The sequence below is a fragment of the Macaca thibetana genome, chromosome 19, assembly GCF_024542745.1.
Source record: "Macaca thibetana thibetana isolate TM-01 chromosome 19, ASM2454274v1, whole genome shotgun sequence".
Taxonomy (NCBI): domain Eukaryota; kingdom Metazoa; phylum Chordata; class Mammalia; order Primates; family Cercopithecidae; genus Macaca; species Macaca thibetana.
Window position 1 is genome coordinate 1,752,927 of NC_065596.1, and position 8,388 is coordinate 1,761,314.

General features: G+C 46.5%; 1 long non-coding RNA gene across 1 annotated transcript; it reads right to left on the bottom strand.

Annotated features, from left to right (window-relative positions):
• Window positions 1–4,282: 4,282 nt before the first annotated feature.
• LOC126942412 (uncharacterized) lies at window positions 4,283–8,185 on the bottom strand. The gene is made up of 4 exons (XR_007721557.1): window positions 8,132–8,185; window positions 7,523–7,635; window positions 5,753–5,877; window positions 4,283–4,734 (listed from the first exon to the last, which is right to left on the bottom strand). It is a non-coding gene; the product is annotated as an uncharacterized LOC126942412 (long non-coding RNA).
• Window positions 8,186–8,388: the final 203 nt, after the last annotated feature.

Below are 8,388 nucleotides of genomic sequence, written 5' to 3' on the forward strand. Positions count from 1 at the left end.
GAGGAGGAGGAGGTGGAGGAGGAGAGGAGAAGAAGGAAGAGAGGAGGAGGAAGAGGAGAGAGAAGGAGGTGGAGAGGAGAAATGGAGGTGGAATAGGAGAGAAGTAGGAGGAGGGAAAAAGAAGAAGGAGGGGAGGATGAGAGGAGAAGGAGGAGCAGGAGAAGAGGAGATGGAGAGGAGAAAAAGGCAAGGAGGAAGAGAGAAGGAGGAGGAGAGGAGGAGAAAAGGGGGGAGGAGATTGGGGGGACTAGGAGAGGAGAAAAAGGAGGAGGAGAGTAGAAAGAGGAGTAGGAGGAGGACAGGAGAAGAAGGAGGAGGAAAAGGAGAGCAGGAGAGGAGAAGGAGGAGGAGTGGAGGAGGAAGAGGAAACATGGAGAAGGAGGAGGGGAGAAGTAGGAAAAGCAGAGGAGGAAGAGAGGAAAAGAAGGAGTGGAGGAGGAAGAGGAGATGAAGAGAGGAAGAGAAGGAGGAGAGAAATTGCAGGAGGAGGAGAGGAGGAGGGAGGAGAGGGAGACGAGAAGGAGGAGTAGGAGGAGAAAAGGAGAGAAGAAGGAAAGGATGAGGAAGAGGAGAGAAGGAGGAGGAGAGGAGGAGGAAGAAAAGGAAAGGAGGAGAGGAGAAGAGGAGGAGTTGAGGAGAGGAGGCTGAGAAGGAGTAGGAGAGGAGGCAAAGTAAAAGATGAGTAGTAGTAGGAAGAAAGGTTTAGGGGGAAAAGGAGGAGAGCAGAATGAGGAGGAGAAGAGGATATGAGGAGGAACAGAGTAGGAGATGAGAAAAAGGAGGAGGAGAAGAAGAGAAGGAGGAGGAGGATGAGAGCAGAAGGAGAGGAGAAGGAGGAGGAAAGGAGAAAGAGGAGAAAGAAAGTAGAAGGAGAGGGAGGAGGAAGAAAAGAGTAGGAGAAGGAGAGGAGGATGAAATAAAGGATAAAATGAGAGGAGGAGGAGAGGAGAAATGGAGGAGGACCAGTGGAAGAGGAGGAAGAGAGGAGGAGGAAGAGGAAATGGAGAAGAGGAGAAGAGGAGAAGTGGGAGGAACAGTGGAGGAGGAGGAGAGGAGGAGAAGGAGGAGGGGAGAAAGAGGAGAAGAAGAGAAGTAGAAGGGGAGAAGGAGGAGGAGAAAAAGAAAAGGAAGAGGGGGGAAAGGAGAAGGAGGAGGAGTAGAGGAGGAAGAGGAGAGAAGGAGGAGGAGAGAAAGATGAGGGAAGAAAAGGAGAGGAGGAGGAAGAGAGAAAGAGGAGAAGATGAGGAGAGGAGGAAGAGGAGGAGACAAAGAGGAGAAGAGGAGAAAAAAGGGGGAGGAGGGGAGGAGTAGAGAGGAAGAGGAGAGGAGGAGAGGAGGAGAAGGATGAGGGGAGGAGCAGAAGAGGAAGAGGAAAGGAGAAGATGGAAAGGAGGAAGAGAAAAGGAGGAGATGAAAAAAGTTATTAATTTGTGGTGTTTAGTAATGATGACTATTTTCATGGCTTTTGGATTAAAGTTTAAACTCAATAGGAGAGATGGGCACAAAGATCCAGATAATTTCAGAGCTCAATTTCAGAGCTAAAAAAAAAAGATATGTGGTAATACACCTGTGGACATTGTCAATGCAAAAGAGTTGCATTATTTTGGTTTTGGATCCAGCCATATGTCTCCAGACACAATATATGTAGTGCTCAGGAGAGAGCAGGGTGCTGGGCCCAGTGATACATCGCAATCTCTTCTTGGGCAGAGTTCAAACAGTAGAGGAGAGTCACATCACCTAGGTTCTAGGTCCAGCAATACATCACAATACTTTCTGAGAGGAGGACCAAAGCAGGAGAGCCACATCACCTAAGTCAGAGCCCCAGAGATACGGCACAATGCCTTCTGTAGGTAGGGCTCAGGAAGAAGAGGAAAGTGACATAACCTAGGGGCTACCGCCAGCTATATGTCACAATCACCCCAAGGGGCAGGGACAGTGCATGAGAGGAGGGTCACATCAAGTAGGTGCTGAGCAAAGCAATATGTAACAATCAGAGTAGAGTATCATCTCCTACATGCTGGGCCATGAGATATGTTACAACATCCCCTATGGGCAAAGCCCAGGTAATAGAAGAGATTTACATCAAATAGTTGATGGGCTAAGAGACACTTCACAATGCCCCCTGTAGAAAGAGACTAGGAGAAATAAATCCAATTGCCTGTGTGCTGGGCCCAGGGAAAAGTCAAGTTTTCATCTGTGGACATGGCCCAGGCAGATGAGGAGAGTCACATCATTTAGATGCTGGGCACAGAGATATGTAACAATCTCTTCTATAAGCAAAACCCTGGTAAGAAAAAAAAGACACATCAAATATTTTATGGACCCAGAGATATGTCATGATGTTTCCTCTTGACAGAGTCAAGGCAAGAAAGTCACATCACCTTGGTCCTGGGCCCAGCAATAGGTCAAAATGCCTTCTGAAGACAGGGCCAAGGCAAATGAGTAACATCTTAAAGCTGGGCCCAACATATGTGCAAAAATCTCCCCTGTGGGCAGAACCTAGGAAGAAGAGAAGTGTCACATTAGCTAGGTGCTGAGCTCAGAGATATGTCACCCTCTCTCCTGTGAGCAGAAACCAGGCAAGAGTACATTACCTGGGTGATGAGTGCAGAGAGTTGTCACCATCTCCCCTTTAGGCTGGGCCCAGGCAGAAGAGTCACATCACCCGGGTGTTAAAATGAGCAATATGTCAGAATGCGCCTTGTGGGCAACACCAAAGTAGGAGAGAAAACTTATATCACCTGAGTACAAGTCCCAGTGGTATGTCACAATGCCTTCTGTAAGAAGCACCAAGGCTTGAGAATAGAGTCATCTCACCTGGGTGCTGGGTCCAACTATATATCACGATTCTATTTGTGAACCGAGCCCAGGCAGGAGAGTCAAATCAGGTATTTGACAGAGGTGTATGTCACAATCTCACCTTCAAAAAAAATCCAGGGATGAGATTACGAGTCTCTCACATGTCCTGGTTCTAGGTCTGAGAGTCAACATGTCTTGTATGTTGTGTGAAACACACGAGTCACAATCTCAATTGTGAACTGGATCTGTGCAGCAACTTCTCAATGTTTTCTGGGCATTGTGTCCCCTTAGATAAGTCACAGCCTGACACGTGTGCTAAATGATGGTTTGAGGGTCACCGAACCCATGCATAACAAATCCATGTATGAGAGTCAACATTGCAACTCTTGACTGCCTCTAGATATAAGATTCAAAACCTCAACAGTGGGCCATGCTCATGTGAGAGGACAACAATCTTTACTCTTTTTTTTTTTTTTTTTTTTTTTTTGTTTGTTTTTTGAGACGGAGTCTCGCTCTGTCGCCCAGGCTGGAGTGCAGTGGCGCGATCTCGGCTCACTGCAAGCTCCGCCTCCTGGGTTTACGCCATTCTCCTGCCTCAGCCTCCTGAGTAGCTGGGACTACAGGTGCCCGCCACCGCGACCGGCTAATTTTTTGTATTTTTAGTAGAGACGGGGTTTCACCGTGGTCTCGATCTCCTGACCTTGTGATCCGCCCGCCTCGGCCTCCCAAAGTGCTGGGATTACAGGCGTGAGCCACCGCGCCCGGCCAATCTTTACTCTTGACTGTGTCTCTTACTAGTGTTACAATCTCACCTTTAAGCTGGGCTCTGTTAGTGCACTCTCTGTACCACTCAAAGAAGTTATGAGATACATGGTTTGGCTCTATGTCCTCACCCAAATCTCATCTACAATTGTAATCTCCACGTGTTAAGGGAGGAAGGTAATTGGATCATGGGGCAGTTTCCCCTATGCTGTTTTCGTGAAAGTGAGTGAGTTCTCGGAGATCTGATGGTTTTAAGTGTTGGAAGTTCCTCCTTCATCACTTTCTCCCTCCTGCCACCTTGTGAGGAAGGTCCCTGCTTCCCCTTCTGCCATGATTATATATTCCCTGAGGCCTTCTCAGCCATGTGGAACTGTGAGTCAATTAAACCTCTTTTCTACATAAATTTCCTGGTCTTGAGGAGTTCTTTATAGCAGTGTGAAAATGAACTAGTACAATATGATATGCATGAGAGTTGCAATCTGTATTAAGACCTTTATGCTGATATGGACCCATGATTGCGTGTGTCATTCTAAGCTCAGGTGTGAGAGTCAACACTTCCCCAGTTGGCTGGGTCTAAATAGAAGAGTACTCATCTGCCTATGAGCTGGGTTTAGAAATGGGTCACTAATCTCATATGTGGCCAGACGTTAACATATGACTGACACAATTCCATCTGTAGACTGTGTCTATGCGTGAGATTCAGAATGTCACCAGTGGGTTGTGTCCATGTGTGAGGATGACTATTTTAAGGATTGACAGAGTGTGTATACCAGAAACACTGTATCTCCTGTGTCCTTGGACTTGTGATGACACTCTCTGTACCACATGAGGGCTTTACACAATATGCAAGAGAGTGGTAAACCTCTGTGATCTTCATACAAAGAGGACACCCAGGATCTTACCTTTTCCCTAAGCCTAGTTATCTTTCTTATTGGCTAGTTCAAGGTATGACAGTCATCATCACACCTGTGAGATGGGCCAAGATATATGTCACAATACCCCTCTGGTTTAGGAGTAAGCAGGAGAGTAACATTACCTGGGTTTGGGGCCAGATGTATGTCACAATCTTCTCTCAGGGCTCAGCAATATGTCACAATGATCTATGTATTCAAGACCCTGTCAAAAGGGCCTCATCACCTTGTTGCAGGGTCCAGTGATACGTCATAATCTTTTCTGTTGGAGGATCCAGGCAGAAAATAAGAATCACATTTCCTAGGTAGCGTATGCAGATATATATCACAAGGCCCCCTATGGGCAGTTCCCAGGCAGGAACCTCTTATTTTCTAGGTGTTGGACCTGACGTTATTTCACAATACACCAAATATTTGGGGTCTGGGATAAAGGAGTCACATCACATAGGTGCTGGGCCAAGTGATATGTTAAAAAATTATGGTGTAATACCCCTGTGGGCAGGGCTCTTGCAGAAGAGGTGCGTCTCATCGTTGTTAAGATAGGTCATATATCACAGTACACAATTTATACTGAGCTCAGGCAGGAGAAAAGAATAACATTACCTATGTGCTGGGCTCAGTGATACATCACAATACCTCCTTGGTCAGAGCCCAAGAAGTAGAAGAGAGTTACCTCACCTAGGTGCTGAGTCCATCAACATGTCACAATACTCACTGAAGAAAGGGCCCAAGAATAAGAATTCCATCATTTTTGGTGAGGGGCCAAGAGATATGTACCAACTCTTTCTGTATGTAGGGCTTAGGAGAAAAGAAAGAGTCGCATAACCTGTCACATAATCTAGACAGATGAGACCAGCTCTATGTCAAAATTACAACAGATTTCAGAGTCCAGGCATGAGAGGAGAATCACATCACATAAATATTGGTTGAAGGGATATGCCACAATCCCCACTGGGGACCGAAGCAGAAAAATAAGGAGAATTATACCATCTAGGTAATGGGCCCAGAGATACGTTGCAGTGACCCCTGTGGGCAATGGCCAGGCAGTAGAAGGACATCGCCTGTGTGTAGGGCTTAGGGATAATTCACTCTAACTGTTGTGGGCATAGCACAGGCAAACGAGGAGAGTCACAACACCTAGGTGCTGGAATCAGAGACATGTCACAATCTCTTCTAATGGCAAAGCCCAAGTAAATGAGAAGAGTCACAGCAAATAGTTCATTAACTTAGAGATATGTCACAGGGCCCCCCTGTGGGCAAGGTCCAGGGAAGAGACTCACATCATCTTGATGCTGAGCCCAGCAATATGTCACAAAGCTTTCTGAAGTCAGGACCAAGGCAAAAGGGTAACATCACCTTATTGTTGGGTCCAGAGACACATCACAATCTGTCCTGCAAGCAGAACCTAAAAAGAATAGAAGATTCACATCAACTCAATGCTGGGCCCAGTGATAGGTCACAATATTCCCTGTGAGCAGAGATCAGGCAGAAGTGAGTCACATCACCTGGCTAATGGGTGCAGAGATGTCACAATGCCTCCTGAAGGCAAGGCCCAGGCAGGAGAGTTACATCACCTGGGTTTTGGACCCAGTAATATATCACAATGGGTCATTTGGGAAGGGTACAGGCAGGAGAATCACATAACCTGGGTGTGGGGCCCAGTGCTACATCACAATGCCTTCTGTGCACCGTGACAAAAGACAAGGGTAGACTCACAGTAACTGGATATAAGGCCTAGTGACAGTGATATGTCAGTGCTGTCTGTGGGCAGTGCCAAGGCAGTGGACTAGCGTCCCATCATGAAGGTGCTGGGTTTAGCAAGATGTCAAAATTCCATCTGTGGGATGGGCACAGGCAGAAGGGTCAAATCACTTAGTTGCTGGATAGAGGCATATGTCACACAATCTCAGATGCAGAATGATACAGACATAAAATCAAAATTCTTGCATATGAACCAGTTCTAAGTATGGGAGTCAACATCTCCTCTATGTTAAGTCTAAGTACATGAGTCACAATCTTTTTTTTTTTTTTTTGAGATGGGATGTCACTCTGTCACCCAGGCTGGAGTACAGTGGCATGATCTTGGCTCACTGCAACCTCCGCCTCCCAGGTTCAAGTGATTCTCCTGTCTCAGCCTCCTGAGAAGCTGGGACTACAGGCTCACGTCATCACGTCCAGTTAATTTTTGTATCTTTAGTAGAGACGGGGTTTTACCATATTGGTCAGTCTTGTTTCAAACTCTTGACCTCAGGTGATCTACCTGCCTTAGCCTCCCAAAGTGTTAGGATTATAGGCGTGAGCCATCACGTCTGGCCAAGTCACAATCTTAATGGACTAGGCCTTTGCACGAGAAGCTCGCTTTCTTCAGTGCACTAAACCTCCTTAGTAGAGTCACAGCCTCACAGGTGTGCTGAGTCTTGATCTGAGAGTCACCAGCCCACCTGTGCACTGGATCCACATGTAACAGTCACTCTTTCAAGTTTTGACCATCTCCAAATGTGACATTCAGAACCTCAAAAGTTGGCCGTGTTCATGTGGCAGTATGGCAATATTGTCAACTGGATGTGCATACAAGTGTTAAAATCTCACCTGGGCTGTGCCTTGTCAGGAAATTCTTTGTAGCACCTGAGGGCTTTATGCATGAGAGTCTCAATATGATCAGAGACCTCCGTGCTGGTGGGACCCATGGTTATAATTTGTATCCTAACCTCTAGTCTCAGAGTCAACTTCTCTCCAATTGGCTGGGTCCAAATGAAAGTTTCCTTACCTACCAATGAACTAGGTTTAGAAATGAGTCACCGTCAACTGTAGCATATGACAGAAACAATTCCAGCTGTGGACTGTGTCAACCTGTGAGATTCAGGATCTCACCTGTGGGCTCTGTCCATGTGGAAGGGTGAAAATCCTGATGGATAGTAGGATGAGAAACACAAACTCATTTGGATGCTGGGGTCTGTGATGACATTTTTTTCCACACTAGGGCTTTATACAGTGTGTGAGAAAGTGGTAATTTTCTATACCTTCATAAAAGAGGACACATGGGATCTTACCTGTTTCTCTAATTCCAGCTAAAACAGACAGTGTCTTTTCTATTAGCTGGTGTGTGGTATGACAGTCACCATTGCAACTGCTGGCTGGACCAAGATATTTGTCACAGTCTTACCTGTGTGTAGGAAGCAAACAGGAGGGTCACATCACCTGTGTTCTGGGCCAGGAATATGTCACAATATTCCCTGACACAAGGGACCAGGCAGAAGAGTCACATCACCTGGGTACTCAGCCAGGAATATGTTACAATCCCCTCCTGAAAGCTGGGTGCAGGCTGCAGAGTCACCTCACCTCGGTAATGGGCCCAGTGATGTGTCAAAATGCTTTCTGTGGGCAAGGCCCAATTACAAGAGACTCATCATCTGTTTGCTGAGGCCAGCAATATGTCACTGTCTTTCCTGTAGGCAGTGTGCAGGCAGAAGAAGACAGCCACATCTCTCAGATGATGAATGCAGAGATATGTCACCAGGTCCACTGTGGACAGCCCCAGGCAGGAGCCTTCTACTTTCTAGGTATTGGGCCCAGTGATATGTCACAAAACCCAAAACATGTGGGGACCAGGCCAAAAAAAAAAAAAAAAAAAAAAAAAAAAAAGAGAGAGAGAGACTCACCTTGCCTCGATGCCGGGTCAAATGGTATATCACAATCTTATTTGGCAGGTCCCAGGCAACAAAAATGTGTCACATCTCCTAGGTGATGAATAAACAGTATCATCTAATACCCCTGTCTTCAAGGCTCATGGAAAAGAGTCACATCACCTACTTGTTGGGTTCAGCCATATATTACTATACCCAATGTGTACTGGGCCCAGGCAGGAGAGGAGAGTAACATCCCCTAGGTCCTGTGTCCAGGGATACATCGCAATGCC